General features: G+C 27.3%; 1 pseudogene; it reads left to right on the forward strand.

Moving 5' to 3' along the window:
• The first annotated feature begins 2,656 nt into the window (after positions 1-2,656).
• Positions 2,657-22,308, forward strand: part of LOC124924599 — a 39,761-nt pseudogene continuing 20,109 nt past the window's right edge.

The following is a 22,308-nucleotide window of genomic DNA, read 5'->3' on the forward strand; positions in this document are numbered from 1 at the left end:
TGTCAAAAACGTGCTAAAAACGTGTTAAACTTGTCAAAACGTGTGAAAACGTGTTAAACTTGTCAAAACGTGTGAAAACGTGTTAAACGTATAAAAAATGTCAAAAATGTGTTATACGTACCAAATATGTGAAAAAAATAGGAACTGAAATTGAATTACAATTCTATAATTTTCCCGAACATTAGAATTGAATTGTAATTTAATTCCAATTCTCAATAGAATTAGAATTCCAATATCAATTCTAATTCCAATTTCCCTTCATCAAACACACCATATAGAATTTATTCTAAATCCCAATTTTATAATTTCTTAACATATCAAAGTTAATAAAATATTTGTAAAGTAAATTGTGTCACTAATTTAATTAATTCAGCAGTTAAGTTAATTAGATATTTTTTTATTTATAAATCTCTAATAATTAATAACCTAAATATCACAATTCGAACGTTATTAAAAATAATTAAAATATTAAAATAGATCTGAAATCCCAATTGGCTCCCTCCAATCTAACCAATTCTGCCTTTAAATAATATATATTTAAATAAATTACAAATCAAACACGGCCCAAGGAAGGAACAGTTTTTCATCGGTTCACCTTGACAGATCTAAACCGGGATTTCCGGTTCATCTTGAGAGATCGTGAGCAGTGACGAATTATAAGGAGATTGATAATCTTAGTAAAAACGTAAAATTTATTAATTTATTTTTTTAAATACATATTTTAATTAATAAATTAAATAATATTTAATTATAGTTTAATATTTATTTAAAACTCATGTTCTTTCAACCTTATCTCTTATCTCTAATCTCATATATATATATATATATATATATATATATATATATATATATATATATATATATATATATATATATATATATATATATATATATATATATATATATATATATATATATATATATAGAATATCTATATATATCTATATATCTATCTATCTATATATCTATCTATATATATCTATATATATCTATATATATCTATATATATCTATATATCTATATATTTATATATATCTATCTATATATATATATATATATATATCTATATATATATATGTCTATATATCTATCTATATATATATATATATATATCTATATATATATATATATCTATATATATATATATATATATATATATATATATATATATATATCTATATATATATATATATCTATATATATATATATATCTATATATATATATAGACATATATATATATAGATATATATATATATATAGACATATACATAGACATATATATATATATATATATATATATATATATATATATATATATATATATATATATATTACCAATTGAAGTGGAGGGTTTCTTCGAACAACAAGGGGCTAGGTCAACTATTCAATCAAATGATATTAAGCATGTTTCCCATCTCTTCTCGAGAAACAAGGGGGCTATTTCTTTACAAAATTGTGCTCAATTTCATATGTGGCAATTCCGCCAAGATCTCTTCGTTAGTTGGGGGAAGAATCCACACGAATCGAATTTGAACGTATTGAGAGAGAATTGGATTTGGTTAGACAATGTGTGGTTGGTAAACAAGGATCGGTTTTTTAGTAGGGTACGGAATGTATCGGTTAATTATATATATATAATTAATAAGATCTTATTTGATTTGGTGTGATTTATTTAAATTAATAGGTAATAATGAACTACGGTATGAAAAATATATTTATAATATTTTAAATTATTAAATACTAAAATAATATTTTAAAATGACCATATCAAACAAGCCCAATAAATCTCATTCTATTAAGAGGAATGATAGAGAGCGACTGGGAGACAGCGACTGGTAGAGAGATGGTCTACGTGGCCGACAAGTAAAATTAATAAATAAATAAAAATATAATAATAATTAAAACACGTTTATAAAATATTCTCTCTCCTCTTATTAATTAATTTCTCTCTACTCTTATTAAATAATTTCTCTCTCTATCTCTACAAATTAATTTATCTCATTTATCCACATTCTCACGATTATTATTTTACTCATTTATTTAATATTTATTATCTCTCATTAAAATAACTCAATAATTTACAACAAACTCTTACATTAAATAAATTCTAAACTTTAAACCTTAAACTCTAAACACTAAACTCTAAATCCTAAACTCTAAATCCTAAATCCTAAATTCTAAACCCTAAATCCTAATTAATATCACTGATTAATTGAATTATAAATTTATCTCTTTTATTTTTATTTTATTTTTATGACTTTTCAATTCATTTATTTATCAAATATTTTTTATGGCCTCTTTTTTCTTTTTTTTTATTATTTTATAGGATAGAAATTATTTAATAAGAAGAGAGAGAAAATAATTAATAATAGGAGAGAAAAAATAATTAATAATAGGAGAGAGAATATTCTATCTATCAACCCACGTAGCATCGCTGGATCATTCGCTGTCTCAAGTCACGCTCTCTATCATCTGGATCATTCGCTGTCTCAAGTACCGCTCTCAATCATTTTTCTTCTATTTATTAATATATAGAGAAATTATTGAATTAGAATTTAGATGAAAGAATTTGAAGAATTACGTGTTTGAAAAATTAATAAATTTTCACTCTTTTATCTTTGCCCTTTGTCTTTTTATAGCAGCCAATAATGCTCCCTCCCAATTTCAATTCAAAGAGTGAAAGTGAAATGAGGACTTTATCCCTCGTCCTTTACACACTAACCATCAGAATCTTCATCTACTTTCTCCTGAACCTACTTTCATTTCTTGACCGCCGCCGTCTTCCGCCAGGACCCAGACCATCCTACCTCATCTAGGTCCGATGCCACACCATTCTCTAGCAGCTATGGCTAAGGCATATGGGCCATTGATGCATCTACGGCTCGGTCAGGTTCATGTGGTGGTTGCGGCTTCAGCTTCTGAAGCAGCACAATTTCTTAAGAAACACGATGCTAATTTCTCAAGCCGGCCGCCGAATTCTGGTGCAAAACACATTGCTTATAATTATCAAGATCTTGTTTTTGCTCCTTATGGTCCAAGGTGGCGGATGCTTAGAAAGATATTATCTGTTCATCTTTTTTCTTCTAAAGCTTTGGATGATTTCCGACATGATCGACAGGTTTAATTTCCTATCTCCTAGATTTCTCTCTCCTCTGTTATTTTTAGACTCATGATTATTTATAAATTAGTTAAGTTCAGTTATATTCAATAACATAGGCCTCGTTTGATTCAGTGTTAATAAGTCGCGTATTGGTGTCTGCGTAGTAAGCTGTTATAGTAATTTTGCATAATAAGCTCACGCAAAAAATTATAATCAAACAAATGCTTGCGTTTAAACTAAAAATTTTCTCTACCTCCCTCCTCTAGCGTTTAAGATTATAATCTCAGCGTTCATTTTTAAATATTTTTTTATTCATTCTCTTTAATCTATTTCATTTATTTGTAATCATTTTATTCATTCTCTCATCTATTTAATCTCTTTCTAATCATTTTATTCATTCTCTCACATTTATTTCATATATTTATAATATTTTAATATATAAAATTATTATAATAAAAAAGATATATTTAAATATATTTTTATTTATTATTTATAATATATATATATCTTAATATATAAAATAATTAAGTAAAAATATAAATTATAAATAGACTTTGATATTTTTTATTTATAATTTTAGAAATCAAACTAGCCTTAATTAATTATCTAAAATACTTTGAGATGAATCCAATGATAATACTAAAAGTGTGAGAGAGTACAAAAATAAATTCAAAGATTGAAAGATTGGATCATAGAGAGAAGTGTGAAAATGTGAAAAAAATATTATTAAATATTATTAAATACTTTTATATATATCTATATATATTTTATATCATATTTATATTAAATATATTTAAAATTATATATTTATAAAAATTAATATATTTATATCATTTATTTTAAAATATATTATTTTTTAATTTAAGTCATTTATTAATAATTAAAATTATATATTAACAATAAAATTATAAAAAATAATATATTAATATAATTTATTTTCAAATATATATTATTTTTTAATTAAATCATTTATTAATATTTAAAATTAAATTATTAAATATATATATAACATTATATCTATATATAATATTAATTATTAAATAATATATTATAAATATTAAAAATAAATAAGTTGGGCGTATAAGCTATATCAAACATACCCAAACTTAACGATTAAATAAGCTGAGATCATATCAAACGTACCTGAGAATAAGCTGGATAAGTTTATTCCTAAGCTCTTCTAAGAAAGCGGATCTCCTGAGTCTTTTTCCCGGCGCACTTCCCGCTTGTGACAATGTCAGTGTTTGCGATTTTGTTTTTTTGGGCCATATGAAGAAAGAGGTCCAGTCGAGCTTCTTTCTTCTACATGCCAGAATCCGCATTTTGATTCTCTAGGCGTCAATAAGTTGAATCAAACTAGCCATAATATTTTTTATAATGATAATTTTTTTTTAAGAAGTAACAGGAAAAAGAATGAGAGAACATTAATTAGCTTGAAAACGAAAGAAGAGTGAGGAAAGAGAGTAGAGTGAAGATTTTTTGATTTTTTCAGATTTTTTTCCTCAAATTATTTTAAGAAAGAAAAAAAAACTTGTTGTGAAGGATGGGAGTTCAATGTTCTAACAAGAAAACAAAAGAAATTAAATTTAAGAGAGGAACACATAACTTTTGACTTTTAGTATCTTTAAAAAGCTCTTTGCTCTAATGGGTTAAAAATAAAAAAAAATTATTTGTAATTTGCAATTTGTTTAGAAAATTATTTGAAGGACATGTCTTTTAGTAAAAGAATTGAATTGTTAATATACTTGTATTTATGCAGTACAGCTATAATATAAGATGTATTTCTTACTGAATGGAAAGATTTTAGTTGGCATTTAATTATTTAAATAATATTGATAAATATTTTTAAAATTTTATATCGTTGAGAAAAAAGAAAAGGGTGAGAAGAGAAGAGTATGGTAATGTTTAGTACGATATACTAGTTATATGTGTATAAGTTGTAAGTGGTGTAAATTATATGGAGGTATTATGATGTATAAATTATATAGGTGTATGCGTTCATTTCGTTCCCTTCTATTTTCTGGCGCGTATGCCCCTTTTTTTTTAATAATTGGCATACACTTCCTTTATCGAATTGAATTGGCCCGTACATGTTTTAAATCGACACACTCGCGAATGTATCGATCTAATTGACTTGAGAGTCGCCACTTTAGTTTACTTCCCAAAAAAATAAAGAAATAAAAAACCAGAGATTCATTTTAAGAGTTCGGTGTTTGGTTACGTATTAGGAAAGGGCCTACGGCGCTATGTCCTATACGCCTGTCTTTACAGACAGTCTCTACTTCTAAGTAATTGGCCATATGATGTTTGAAGGATTGTTACGTTTTCGTTCTGAGTTCAGAACTCTTTTGCTCGTGTGAGAAAATCTTAATCAATTTGCATAGGGGCTAATCATATTCATGAGGTGCTTGACAAGGACAAAGCATTGAAAATCATTAAAAGGCATTGAAAGGTATTGCAAAACATAAAGCAACATTATCAAAGAAAAGCGAGAATCAAGATTCTCGAGAAGGATCAAATGAGGATAGATGAGGAGAATAAAATTCGATTGGAGGACTAGAATTTTATTCTTTTGCTCAAAGGAGAGAAGAGAGTGAATTAACTCAAAGTTCTAAGTGTTTCCCATTTTTTTTGAAATTCTCGGAGTTAAGAAAAACTCTGAATACAATATTTTAAAATGAGTCATTTTCAGAAAATAATTCCCAAAATTCCCAAAAATTTCATATGATGGTCAAAAATATTATTGGAAGCTCACAGGAATCGATTTTGGAATTTTCGGAGTTATAGAACTTCCGATATGACACTACGGAGATAGACATTTTTCCAAACAGGTCCTAAAAATTCCAGGAAAATTTATTTTTGAAGAAAATAACATTTTTGAATTTTTGGGAAAATTTGAGAAAATTCGAAAGTGGTTTGGATGTTCGAATCCTCATTTTAAAGTCATTTGTGAAATCTAGGAAACAAACAGGACCTTAGATTTATTTTACTTTTTTTAGTTTTTTAAAGTTTTAAACTAAAATAAAAGAAAAATTAAACCTAGGGGCTCAATTAAAAGAGAGGAAGAGTTTGAGGCTGTTTTAATTTCGAATTAAATATTTAATTCGAAATTAAAACATAAATACCCATTTAAAAAGCAAAGAAGCACATAGGCTTCTTTGCAACCCTCAACAAAGTTGGGGGAATGGGAATATAACGAAATATCCCCTGCCTCCGGCGAGTTTTCCGGCAATGGCGATTTCCGGCAACAACAACTTCTGAAGCAACGCGTCGCCTGAGCGCCCAATACGACGAATCTCCGTGGTGTTCTTCATCTTCATCGTCGCCTGTTCGATTCCTCAGTCTCAACAGAACCTCGACCAATGAAGATCAGCATCCAGATTATTCCCCCAAATCACAAGATCTTCGAACGGGCGACGTCCTACACCTCTTCTGCCTCTGGATAGCGAAGTCTCCAGCCGCGATGATTCGTCTCGCCACAAATAACTGTTCTACACTTTGAGACCACGCTTACAACCACACAGTCGAAGAACACCTTGAAGATCGATCGAAGAAAGCGATATGCTCTTCCGTTCTTCTGTATTTTTTTTTATTTTAGTAGAAACAATTCCTTTGGATAAAAGAACAACACGTCTATCCTAAACTAATTCCAGACTAACCTAACTCAACATCTATTAGCTAATTATTCAATCAATAACCAATCCAAATCACAGAAAGAAACACGGTCAAACAGAAGAAGAACAATAATCAAACAATTGAAATAACCTGCAATCTAACTTTCTAATGAACAAATGGCATCGGTATTCATAACCGATGCCCCAATCAATCAATTAAGGACTACATTTGATAAGGATGTTACCTGATTAGAAGAGGGAAATGAAACAGAATGAAGAAACGAAATGAATCAGCCGGATTCGAAGAAGCTTCAGCCAAAGTTTCTGCCGTTCTTCGCGTTCGTCGATCCAATCGTCCAAGGCAGTGAGCTCGGATTACTTATTCTCTTTCTCTCGCCAGTAACCGCTCTTTTCTCTCTCAAAAACTGAATTATTGATCACCTTCGAGAACTCTCCAAAACTGCTCTGAAAACTGCCTCTCTCTTCTTTCTCCACTCATGCCCTTTAAGAACTGATTTTTTTTACCTTTCTCTTCAGCTGAAAAACGGCCCCTCTTAACTTTAAGAGTTAAATTGGAAATACACCCTAATATCAAGGGCACGCTTGTGAAAATAAAATATATATATTTCAGCTTTGTTTTTATCCCCGTTTTTCCTATCCTTTATTGACACCATCATCCCAAATAAATCTCCCTGGCCTCGTTTTTGTTTAGAAAATTTTGAAAATTTTATGGTCAATTCTTGACATTACGAACGTGGATCTCCGTTTTGAATCAACCCAAACGGACCTTCCTACCCAAAGTTACGATGTTTTAAAGTCACTCCTCCATTTCAATCTTTTCAATCCCTCGGTTTTAACTTTCATAACTTTATTAGCCCATAACTTTGTACACATAGCTTTCCCCACAATGAGGTTGGTACCATTGGAAAGGCAAGAATCTTGCCTACATCCCCATGTTCTCCTTTGCTTACGAAATGGTCCGTGTTGGTCAGGAGACTAGCCTCACAGAAACGTGCCAGTTAACGCATCACCTTCGCTGCAGGCGACTTGGACTGAGCTTTAGGGAGAATTGGGAGAACTATTGGTGTCGTTGGAAAGACAATTCAAAGGTAATTCCAACGGTAGCTCATACACTGAAGATGGATCATTGGTTCAAAAGATATGATTTTTAGAAGTGCAACATAACTTCAGTTAGCTCTCAGAATTTGCATTTGTAGCATTGCCTCTCTTGTACTGATCGTGAGAGGGCCTTAAAGGTCGAACAATGGTTCGAGGACGATTCCATTGGAAAGATAAATGAGTAATATTTCAAACCAACTTGAATCACCCAAAATCATTGACCACAGCTCAAGTTACGAATTTTAAAGTGAAAGGGTGTTTGGTTTAAACCTTTCAGGAACACCTTCCACTCATGACCAGATTTCGTCTAGATATATGGCACCAATGGGATATTGGGCTACACCATACGAAAGAGGACTAATTTCTATTTTCAAAACATTCAAGATCATTGAATTTCATTCAATATTGAAGCCGGGATAAGCTCCATGAGGACTTCAAACTTAAGGATTCTTGATTTTCTTTTCCAACAATCCCCTTTTCAAATAACTCACTTTTCAAATAATCCGATTTTCCCACTTTAGAAGACCAGTCTACTCTTTTCCACTTCTTCTTGACACGTGCTTGATCCTTCTTTGCCACGGGTTGACTCGTCGGTTGGCTGGTTGACTCGGGTTGACCCGTTCTCTTATTTTCCCTCTTTTTGAGCAATTTCTGCACAAATTTGCAAATAGTAATATTACACTCAAAATTCAAGATTTTTCAAAACGTACAACATGAACGTGTCACGAGTTGGGAAAACAGAGTCGTTATGAAATTCGACCTTTGGATCGTTATCTTTTAAACTTTTCTGGGTCGGTTTTCCACGAGGTGTTTCTATTTTTATTTTCCCGGTTCAATAAACAAACATGAGTATTATTTCGGGCCGGTTTTTTTATTAGGTATCTAGGGTGTAAAAATGTGGTGTCTACAATAGGTTATTAGTGTTTGGATGGGAGTAAAAAATATGTATAAATTATATATATTTTATTATTTTGTGTTTGGTTGATGATATAAAAAAATAGTAAAAAATATAAAAGACTATTTTAACCTTATATATTTTTAAAATTATTATTTTAATGTTTATTATGAGTAGTTTGTATTATTAATTAGATATAATTTTATAAAAAAATAATATATAATTATTTTATATTATTTTATATATAATTTTTTATAATTGAACTTATATAATTATATATATAATTGAACTTATTTTAATTAATATTTAATTTTGAAATTGATGTATTATTATAAAAATTTATATATTGAAATAATATTAATTATTTGTATAAAATAAAATCTTAATTATAATAATAATTTAAATAAAATAATATTTGAAATTAGAATGGTATAATTATAAATTAGTTTAGAAATATATATAGATGTAAGTTGCATGGATAATAATAATAATAATAATAATAATTTATATATTTAATTATAAATATTATTTATTAATAATGAAATACAATTTTATTTTAATAATTAATTTCATATATGACTATTATTTTTTAATTAACATTATTATTATTTTTGAATAATAATTATATTTAATTATGTATAAAAATTGTCACATTAAAATTTTATACTTAAAATAATATAACTTTCTATAGAGATAAAATAATATATAAATTAAAAATTTAAATTAATATTTAGATATAATTAATTATTATTACTATATTTTAAAATAAAGAAATTAAAATTTTAATAATTTTATAAAATGAAGGGTAATATAAGAATATTATGCTTATGACTTATTGTGACTAGTTTAGGTAGGTATAATATTATATAAATTATACCTAATTAATACTGGATATATAAATTTACATCAACCAAACAATCTTTATTATTTACCGTGCATATCATTCTACTTTATCTACATCATACCAAACGTTGTATTTGGATTGTTTTTTTTAAAAACAGTTTAACATCATTTCATTAATAAGCTCAAAAATGGGAGGGGTCAATAATCAAACTAGAGAAACTCTAGTTTTGATTGTAAGATAACAAATAAAAGACCGAAAAGTTTCTAAATTGTGGCAGTCAAATCACATTACAAATCACAGATTATAATGAACAAAGACTACAATCTAGTTATCATAACCTATGTTGTCTCCATATCCGCCTTTTGATCATATTGTCTTCTTCCACATCCCATTCTTATTGCGTTCTTTATTAAGGGAGATTGAATTGAAGCTGATGATGATGTTTGTCTGTTCTTATTGTTTAATCTTCCTTTATATGAACTCGTACTAACATAATAAAATGTATTATTTTTTAGAATTTTAGGGCTTTTGTTACTACTTTTCTCAATTTCAGTTTTATGTGTTTGAGGATCAACAACTTTAGTTTCCTCTGTATTTTTTTCTCTGTTGTATCTTTGATATCATCTTTTGCCTCTTCATCTTCATTGTATTTAGGTTTATCTTATTTAGTAGACCCTATTTCATCAGTTTCGTTGATTTCTTCAATATTTGATTCTACATTCCTTTCTTCCTCTACATCATTACTTTCTTCCTTCTCTGATTCTTCCTTGATTTCTTCCTCTGTATTTTTTCCTTACCGATTTTCTTTAACTTCCCCAATATGCTCTTAGATTCTCGATTCTTCCGTTTCATTTTTCTGCCTTTCTTCTTCTTGGGCCTTTCCTCAACTGCTTTTTCACATTTAGTGCTAGCGTGTTGAAAAGTATTACAAAAAATACACATGTCTAGCCTCCATTCATATGAAATTTCCATGATTGTAGACTTTCTTTTCTTGTCAACTATTGTCATGTTCTTTGACAGCATACTTCGAGGATGAACTTCAATGTTTATTCTAGCAAAGGTAATTACTTATAAGTTGTTCTCCTCTTTCTGTAATTGGGTCCATGTATAATGATTTTCCCAATAAACTTGCAAAGTGACTTAAAGGTTCTGCATTGTACATGTTTGTTGGAATGTTCCAAAACTTAAACCATATTTGGGCTGTTTTTATGGTTTGCTTAGCAGGTTCAATTTTTCAGACCATCTCTCCAGCGTCATATAATTTGATCCAATATAAGTATGTTCATATTTCATAATATCATCCAAGTTCGATTCATTCATGAATTGCAGAAAATAGAGATTATGTATATTTGCAGAAATCTTAACTAGTCCCTTCTACTCCCATTGTTTCATTAAGGCTTCCTTGGTGACTGAGAATGATACTCTATTCTTCTTTATGTAGTTTCCAACCACTACATTTTCTCAATCTTTAACACATTTTTTCTCCACTTCAGTTGGCAGTTTAAATTCAAAAGGAGAATTGAGTACCTCCACTTTTGTTTTAACATTGCCCAAGTAGATTTTTTCTTTATAAGCATGATCTTCTGTTTTATTTCATGTGTTATTTTTTCAGACCTCGTTTACTCTCCAGCTGGAATTGCTCATGATAGTATAAGTCATAGATTTATGAGACTTCATCAGCTCCCTCATTGTTTCAACTGACCAGTTTACTATCTTTTCATACTCTTCTTTCTGTAGTAAATTCCAGTCCTTAAGATAGTGTACATTCAATTGGACGGTTGTTTGTTGCATTTTTTCTTTGTTGAGCACAATCTCTCCTTTCTTTACGTGCATCAAGAGCTTTGTGATTTGATTTTTCAGTCTAAAGAGATTTGCTCTTTCATTGTAACCAACGTTCCAAATTCCTTCTTTCTTCCCATGTTTTCTTGCTACATTTTCTTAAGAATTTTTATCAGCAATTGGTTCCTAACCTTTGTTGCATTCCTGTTTTTTCTGGATAATTTCTTCATGAATCCTATCAAATTCAATTTCATCTGCCTCCATTAAACATTCCATCAAAAATTCTTTGACTTCTTTATTCTTATTGCTTTTCTTTCTTCCCATTTTAATGAAGAATAAGAAACAACAATAAAACAGAGAAATTATAGAACATGATACACCAGAAACTCTAACAATTGAATAACAGGGTAAAACAGAAACCCTAACTTTCCAATCAAGTTTTACAGCTGAAAGAACAACCAAGTTATTAGAGTTACCGTGTCGTTTGTGGCGTTCGTGCCGATTGTGCCGATCTTGCCAAAAGCGACTAGCAACCGCGAACACCACAAGCGAACAGCGACCTTGATATCTTGCCGATCGTGTCGATCATTCTGTTTGTACCAATTGTGTCGTTCATGTCGATCGTGTCGTTCGTGCCGATCGTGATGAGAGAATTGGCTGCCGAAATTTTCGCCGTAATATCGCCTGAAATCCCGAGCTTTTCTCTCTCTTCCTTTTATTGATTTTTGTAATTTTTTAGTATTTGGATTGTTATATACTTGTCTTTATTCATGCAATACACCTATAGGAAATATTTATTATTGAATGAGAAATTTTTAGTTGAGAAGAGTAATATGTTTTTTTTAAGGAAAAATCTCATCAAAACGTATGTATTTGTACAATTAGCTCAGTTACACGTATGAACTAATAAAAGTTCATTTAAACGTACATATTATTAAAAATTGACTTATCTAGCCTCTATTAGTAACTATAGTTAATTTTTTTAATTTAATATTTATTCATTTTTTCTCTCCTTCTTTTATTTATTAATTAATTAATATATTTATCTCCTTTTACTATTTTTTCTTTTGTCTATTCTTTTAATTAATTAATTCATTCATTTAAGTTCTTTTACTATTTTTTTTGTTATTTGATTATTTGATTTTTATTTTTTTATACTATTTTGTTTATTACTATATAAACCTAGATTATTTTAATATTATTTGATTATTTGAATATTGTAATGTATAAAGTAGTTCAACATTTTCTATAATATTTAATTAAGTATTTTATAGAACAATATATTCATTTATCCTCTATTGTTATTTTTACTCTAATTTTCATAAATATGACGAGTCCATAATTTGTGTTAATCTTGTGAAAAAACAGTTTGCACCGCAAATAAAATTTAATAAAAAAAGATTATACAAGTAATTATTTAATAAAATTACTTTGAGCAAAATATAAAAATATTAGAGTATCAAAATATTGAACTACTTTATACATTACAATATTCAAATATTCAGTCCTAAAACTACCAACTAATTTTAAAATAATATATAAAAAACTAAATAATAGAAAAAAATCAAATAAGAAAAATAAATAGTAAAAATGGATAAATGTATTAATTAATTATTAAAAATGAATAGACAAAAGAAAAGAAGAAATAATAAAAAATGATGAATTAATTAATTAATAAAAAAAAGAGAAAAAAATGATTATTTAAATAAAAAATATTAAATTTTTAAAAAATAATTAACTATAGTTACTTACCGAGGCTAGGTGAGTCAATTTTTAATTTTTCGTACGTTTAAAAATGAACTTTTATTAATTCACACGTCGTCTAATGAGCTAGTTGTACATGCTCTAAATTAGCTTTTTTTTTTTTTTCCTTTTTTTATATAAAAAGCTAGAACATAATGTCACTAGGTCACTTTTTTTGTTTCTTAAATATCAATTTTGTCTTAAATTAAATTTTAAAAATAAAAAATTAATAATCATAATTAGTTTTTCCTTCAAAAAAAATTAATAAATAAATATTAATTTAATAAACCTACTCAATTTATCCATTTAAAAAGATATTTCGTGAAATTCCATATTCTTCAATAAGATAACATATCTACTCTCCAAAATCAAAGGAAATATCCATAAATATTAAATATATCATAATATCATAAATCTTAATAATATAATAAAATTAATATATTTATATATTCCAGAAAAATCATGCATTTACAATTATCTAAATTCATCCATATATATGGAATGAAATATATATGAAATGAAAGAGAAAATTCAAATATTCATAAATTTAGAGATCTTATATCTTAATCTATTGTAATTATATAACATCATACTATTTAATCTAAATTCAAAATATATGAATAAAGATATATCTTTACGATTAAATTTATATATATATATATATATATATATATATATATATATATATATATATATATATATATATTCTTCATAAAATTGAATATTTCTAATTATAATTTGAAAGGATCAAAACCAATAAATATATATATATATATATATATATATATATATAATTCGAAAATATGAAAATATGATTTGAAATTATCAAAGAATCTAAATATCCCTAAATCGAGGGATATTATGAGATAATTCAAATATCTATTCACATCAATCTTCATGATAACATCATACAATCTTAATTAAATCATACAATCTTAATTAATATATAACCGTAACTCTTTAATGAGACTTAACGAAAGAATCTAAATATCCATAGATCTATGATGTCACACCCAAAAACTCATTTTAGACCGAGTAACTTCGGTCTTAGCCAAAACCAAGGGCCGAGGCAAATCTGTGCCAGGGCCGAGGAAAATCTATGTCAGGACCGAGGTAAATCTATGTAAGGGCCGAGGCAAATTTGTGTCGGGACCGAGGCAAATCTATATACGAACCGATGTAAATCTGTGTAAGGGCCGAGGCAAATCTATATCGGGACCGATGCAAATCTCTGTCAGGGCTGAGGAAATTATGTGTCAGGGCCGAGAAAAATCTGAGTTAGGACCGAGGGTCCGACCGAGGAGGTCAGGCCGAGGTTAATGTTTCCTTGCCCATACTTTTTCCAACCCATATTTCTTCCAAAACATGCTTATGCCACCTCATGCTTCACCCAAACCAAACTTATTCAACTCATGTTTATGCCACCTCATCCTTATGTCACCTCATTCTTCACCCAAACCAAACTTATTCAACTCATGCTTATGCCACCTCATGCTTCACCCAAACCAAACTTATTCAACCCATGCTTATGCCACCCGGCCCGGACCTACTGTGTAATAAGTGAGGCAATTGCCTCAGGCCCAAATATTTTTTGGGCACCAAAATCTTCAAAAAAAATTATAATGATATGTTAATGAGCTTATTTTTAAAAAGCCCATAAATAATAATTGATAACCTATCAATGATAAGCCCTAACTTAATTTGTATCCAAAAAAATACAAATAAAAAACACTATCTTACTTGGAGAAAAGAATCACACGATTCCCATTTATCAACAAAATCAAGGAAAAAATAAAATAAGAACAAGCATTATTGAAAAAGAAAAGGAAACACTCCCCCAACTAAAGTTGTTAAGACATTCATTACCCGGAGAAGCAAAAAGAGCGATTGATGTGCTGAATTATTTGAAAACAATGGATGATTGTTATCCAAATTCCTATATCGCATATCGAGTTTTGCTGACTATATCAGTTATTGTTGCATCTGCGGAAAAGAGTTTTTCAAATTGAAGTTGATTAAAACTTATCTTCGATAAACTATGTCGCAAGAAAGACTAAATGGGTTATCTATATTATTTATCGAGAAAAAAATTATTGAGTAAGTTGATTATGCAAACTTGATCAATACTTTCGCTTCAAAAAATGCGAGACGAGTAATATTCAAGTGACTATGTATTAGTTCGGAACATGAATTTTAAATTTTGTTTGGATCTTCTTTGTTTTTTTAGTATTACTTATGACATTGTTTTGATGATATTTTATTTCTAGAATTAATGTTACAAATACTATTATATTTAAATCGATAAAAAATATATGTATGAATATTAATCTTTGAGGGCACCAAGTTTTGTTCTCGCACCAGGCCTCGAAATCTCAGGTCCGACACTAATGCCACTTCATGCTTATATCTCCCTCATGCTATGACAAGCAAGTGATCAACCCATTCTATTAAACATCCATGTAATCCAGCTGATGACAAGCAGGTGACCAACCCTTTTTATTAAACCCATGCCTAGGACAAGCAGGTGACCAGCCCTCTTCATCATTTATTTATCCATCCAATGCTGATGACAAATAGGTGACTAGTTTTTTTATTATTAACTTGTCCAACCCATGCCTATGAGAAGCAGGTGACCAACCCTTTTATATTAAACAATCATTTAACCCATGCTATGACCATCAAATGACCAGCCTTATTAAAGTACTATATATAATGCACCCTTTCATTCATTTTATCTTTTTCCTCTCCCTCTTTACTAATAAAACAGAAGGCACACTTTAGAAGCATGATCATAACATCTTTAGCAAGTTCATACATCTTTAGCAAAATCAAAAGCAAACAATCTTTTCTCAACTCATCTTTAGAAACCCACACCAGTTTATATAGTTCATATATATCTTATGATCTGTTTCACCAAGTATGTTCTGTTTCACAAAGTATATTCTATTTTCCAAAAGCATAATCTATTTTCCAAAGCCCTAATCTATTTTCCAAAGCTATGATCTGTTTCCCAAAGCTATGATCTGTTTTTCTAAGATATGATATGTTTTTATGGAAAACGTAGTAACACCTCTGACTCCTAAATTACTTAGACCGAGTGAGGGATGTTTTAAAACGTTACATACATAAACGGAAAAACAGAAATATATGCGGAAGAGTTATATATATATGTGGCATTACCAAATTCGGACTTTCAAAAGAAGATATAGTCCTTTACATCAAAAACATTTAAGAGATGGTCCATTATTACAAAAATAGTGGTCTTTAAGTGCTATACCCTAAAAAGTACTTGAACATCATTTGTCCCTCCTCCCACACACACACCTCCCCTACATCTTGGCCACTCTCCAAGGCTCCCTTCATTATGTCAATATAAAGCTAATGTTGTGTACCTACACCACACAAGCATAGTGAGTCTAAAGACCCAGTAAATATTTGAAAGAAAGTATAACAAGAACATTTAAAAACTTCTTGTATTGATATGCTAGTTTACAAAATAGTATTCCATAGTGAAGAAATAGTAACATTTCGAGCACATATTTGACCCTTGACCTTGAGAGCTGATCCTCAAGGTGAGATATCCATTTGAGCACATATTTGGAGGGAACTCTTTGAAGTCTATGCCTAGAGTCCACAACCTGGTTAGACACATTCTGGGTGGGTAGATCTTTTAATAGCTCATGTTCAGAAGTCAGTCCCATAATAAGCAACCATCATTTTGGATTCGGACAACCAAAGCTCATATTGGCTAGCCTTCCTCCCATATCCATCTTTTACAACAATATATCTACAACGATATAATTTTCTCACATAATTAAATTAGGATGGCTCTGATACCAATTGTTAAAAATTATCCTAATTAAATCCTAATTTAATGTGTAAGAAATTAAAATCTGAATGGCACCTTAATTTGATGAATCATGAATCTTCTCTTTCTTAGACTTTTGCATTAATTGAATGATTTTTAATCTCTTTCCTTAAACTTTCCTTATATGGAATGGTTCTTCCATTTGATGGGGACGCAGAGGAGAATTGCCCGTACTTTAAATGGGAACCATTACCGTTACATATAACCAACATTAAGTTAATTATTATAGTTAGGTCATTTCTAATTTAGCCCTTTCATAAAATTAGAAATGCCACTTAGGTATCCTCACTTTATATTCATGACAAATACACACATAAGCCATAAACTTAATTTCACATTAGATCACATTATTTTGGCTTATATTAAATATGACATGCACAATTATTTATTATACAAGTGACACTAAAAATTCCAACATGCGATACTAACGAATGTTCTAAAAAATGTGGTCGGTCAGACCCAAGTGAATTTAAGGCAGTTGTTAAATGTTTGCACCACCAACGCCTAAGCTCGCCAGATGCTCGGAAAATATGTCTTTAGCGACGGAATCATCGACGTTGATCCAAAATCCGACGATTTCAAAGGAATGGTGGTGGACTTGATGGTTCCCGCCGGCGTTTTCAATTTCGGCAATTTCGTTCCTGGTCTCGAATCTACATGTATATGTAGTGGTGTCATTGATTATGACTATTGGATGTCCTATAAATTAAATTATTTTCACTTAGTAGATATAAATTATTATTTTTATTTCTAAATATTTGAATTCTTAAATATAATAAATTAGAAATAAAAAATTGTTTGTACCAAAAGGTTAAATTAGCTTATTAAGTTTACTATTTTTATTTTGGTTAGTATGGACTACTTTGGATTTTTATACTTTAGTCATGTGTTTGTTGGACAGAGTCACCCCGAGTTTTGGGCTTCCCCAGTCCCGGTAGAAAAAAAGACGATATATTTTTTCCCTAAGTTTAGTTTAAAAAATTGATAAAATATATTGTTTTTGGTGAGATTTGAACCCATGACCATATAAAATTTTAAATTTTTTTATCTTAAACCACTAGCTAAATAGATTATATGTTAAAATTACAATAAATTTATATAAATAGCATAATATTTTTAACAAATGGGCTATCCACCATGGGAGTGGGCTGCCCTAACCCGAGGATTTGTCGAGCTTACCACAGGGTCGGACATGTTGTTGGGCTTACTCTATTAATTCTTTGACGCAATCCTGTGTTTGATAACAATTGTGAGCGCTACACGCACGGAATTGCGTCTAAGATGAAGAAATTGCACTCCCGTTTTGATGCAATTTAAGCGAGATTGTGGAGGAACATAAAACTCATCTTCATGGTGGCGCTGATAAGAACTCTACTGATTTTCTTAGTACTCTTTTAATACTCAAGGACAGTATCGACACGGATGCCGATGATGGCGTAAAACTTACCGACACTGAAATCAAGGCCCTACTTTTGGTATCATTTAATAATATTTATGTTTTTTTGGGAAACGAAAAATTATTTTAATAAATGCAGAAAATTAGTTTGTAAATTAAAATGAAAAGGTTAAACATAACTCGATCAGATCTTCTGTTACCAAATTTTCTATTCACCTATTCCGGACCAATTATAATGCAATATTATTAAATTTAAACATTTTTTCATATATATATATATAAAAAAATAGAAGTCTAAAAGTAAACAACACATAAATCATGAAATAAGTCTTGAAAAAAATTGAAGTTTGCTTCTCATTATAATTTATATTTTTATTTAAAAAAATTTAACACGTCCCTACTTCAAAGTGTTATTTTAGTGATAATTAAATTGTTATAACTCAGAGTTCTATTTAAACTAATTTTGGGGTTATTATAAACTTTTTTAATTAAGTGTTTAATAATATGTAAACGAGGTGAGCCAAGACGAATAGCTTCTTTTAAATTGGCTCTTTTAGCATATAGTTTAGCTCGAGCTTGCCAACTATATATTTAGTTGGACTCATGAGTTGTTTGAATTCGACTTCTTAAGAGCTCGTTTACAATATAGAAGAAGACTTCACGTTAAGTGAAAGAATTTTTTTTCTTATTAAATATTAAATGAGTTTCTGAATGAATACCTACCTGAGCTCATAAACAAGTCTCCAAACAAACATTTTTACGAGTTTCTAAATGAACATGTTCGCAAACCCATTAACGAGTTTCTAAAAGAAAATGTTCACGAGTTGACAAGTCGAATATCTAAAAGCTCTAGCTTGGTTCGTTTAAATTTTCAAACTTTTAAACGAGTTAAAGCTCGTTTCGTCAAAACTAACTAACGAGATCGAACAAGCTTTTTATCGAGTGGAAATTCGAATAGCTTGCGATCAAATATTTTCATTTACGTCTCTAATGATATGGAATACTAACCATAATTCGGTAGAATATGTTTAGAATAAATACATAACAATACTTTTATTGTTACAAATATTAACACATAATTGATTGATTTATCGCAGGATTCACTAGTAAAAAAATCAGTTTGTTCCACGGTTGCTATTAAGGGAGTAATACCAACCGTTTTAAAAACCGTTGATATAAAGGGGTCAATATCAACCGCTCTTAAAACAGTAGATATTAACACATTTATATTAACGAATTTTAAAATCGTTGATATTGACTACATGTATATCAACCACTTTAAAAACTGTTGATATAGAGGGGGCAATATCAACGTTTTTAAAACCGATTGATATAGAAATAGTCAATATAAGGGTCAATATTAACGGTCTTAAAAACTATTGATATTTAAGGGATAGAGATGAGTATATATAAACCGTTTTTAAAATCATTGATATTGAATATTTTTATATATATTTTTTTAAATTACAAATTTAATTATTAATTTATAAATTTTATATTCATACAAAAATAATTATTAAATTTACTATTTTCTACTCCTCTTTTTTTCTTTTTCTTTGTCTTAATAAAAAAATTATTTTATTTTTTAATCATATAAAAGTATATTATTATAATTATTAATATTTACAAATAATAATATTATTAATTTTATTATATTTTTGATATGAATATATATATTTATATAATTAATTTAGGGTTATATAATTTAGGGTTAAGATATAAAATTTAAAGCTAATAGTTTAGTATTTAGGTATGTTTAGGTTTATACTAGTATATATTTATATAATTAGTTTTAGGATTCAATATAGATTTAATTATAAATATTTGTAAATAATAGTATTATTAATTTTTATATTTTTTTATATGAATATATATTTATATAATTAGTTTAGGGTTTAGGGTATAAGACTAAGTTTTTTTTTTATAAGAATATATATATTTATATAATTAATTTAGAGTTTAGGATATATGATTTGGGATTTAAGATTAAGGGTATAAGACTTATCCAGATAAGTTTTATTTATTTATAATTATTTTTTTTACATATTTTATTATGAGATTTTATTATATTATATTTTATTATTAAAGAAAAATGTTTGAGTAAATGTTATTATTTTATCAAAAAATAATTATTCAAAAATTTCATTCTAAATTGTTATGATAATTTATTTGTAATTTTGAGTTATTTTTATTTATTTTCATATATATGAAGAATAAAATGAAGATAAAAGAAATATTGATAAGATTTAGAGTTTATGAAAAATATAATATATTAATAAATTTTAAGGTTTAGTCCTAATAAAAATATACTATTAATATTAAGGAGAAATTAATATTTAAAATTTAAAGAAAAAAAATTAATAAACAGACAGAGATTAGAGAGACTAGGAAAGATATATAATTATATTATTTATCATTAATCATAATATATATTAATCATAATAGTTTATATAATTTGTATATATAATTAATAATTATTTATATATATAAATTAATTATATATATATATATAATCATAATTATTATATAATAATAAGTAAAAAAACTAAAACTTTGATGACAATATATCTTAAATTTAAAAATATTATATAATTTCATATATTATGTAATTAAATAAATAAATAAATATATATATATATTTAAATTTGAAATATTCATATTTATTTATTTAATAAAATATATATAATATATTTTAAATTAAAAAAATTTAGATAAATTAATTTGATTTGTTATTTAATAGAGTAAATATATATATATATATATATATATATATATATATATATATATATATATATATTATTACCATTTTATTTTTAAAATAGTTGATATTAAATATTTTTTTAATATTTTTTAAATTTATATTTATATAATAATATTCAATAATTAATATATATATATATATAATATTTATGTAATTAAATTTGTTAAAATATAATATATATATATATATAATTAAAATAAATAAATAAAAGATCATTAAAGATCTTAATTTAAACAAAAATATATATATATATATATATATATATTATATATATATATATATATATATTATATACGATAGTATGTATCACTGAATTTTAAGAATCTGACAATAATATTGGGAGAATAGTTATTTTAAGGATAGATTTAAAATTATCAATATTATATATTAGATTTTACCATATAATAATTGGTATATATATATATTGGTATTTAAATTTTTATAGTGGCAAAAAAATATATATATTTATTTATCAGAAAGATTTTAACTAAAAACTTTTATAGCATAATTTATAAATTTTATAAAATTATTTTTTGTTTTTACTTTTTTTAATCTATTTATGATTTAAAATTTTTTCATTTATTTCAATTATATATTTTATATCAAATATAAATAATATTATTTTTACTTTTATATTTTTTAAAGTAATTGTGATTGTAAATATGATTATTATAACACTTTTCAAAATGGCCTATCTTCAATATCTTTTATAGAAAAGTGAGATTTTATTGTAATTATTATCTCAACCACAATTAATAAAATAAAACATAAAAGAGACTTTTATATTTAATATAAAAAATATGATTGAAATATATGATTTTTTTTTAATTGAAAATGATATAAATAAAAGTATATGTGTTTAAAAGAATATTAAATTTATATATTATAATTAATCATTATAATTTTTCTTCATCCTAGATAATTTGTTATCTCCTCAACCTTCTTTATTCCCACAACCTCTCTTCAGCCCTCCCTTTACCCACAACCTTTATTTTAGTGAATAATAATTTCTTTTTTCTTGAAGTCTCTCTCCTTGCTCTCAAATTTGGTCAATCGATCACTTCTTCCTTATAGTTTCTTAGGTATATATTTGATAAGTTTTTAAATAAAATAAATATATTTCTTCAACAATGTTTATATTATTAACTTTATTTTTTAATTATTTAAATTATAAATATTCTTATATAT

Source organism: Impatiens glandulifera, chromosome 2 (assembly GCF_907164915.1).
Source record: "Impatiens glandulifera chromosome 2, dImpGla2.1, whole genome shotgun sequence".
NCBI lineage: Eukaryota > Viridiplantae > Streptophyta > Magnoliopsida > Ericales > Balsaminaceae > Impatiens > Impatiens glandulifera.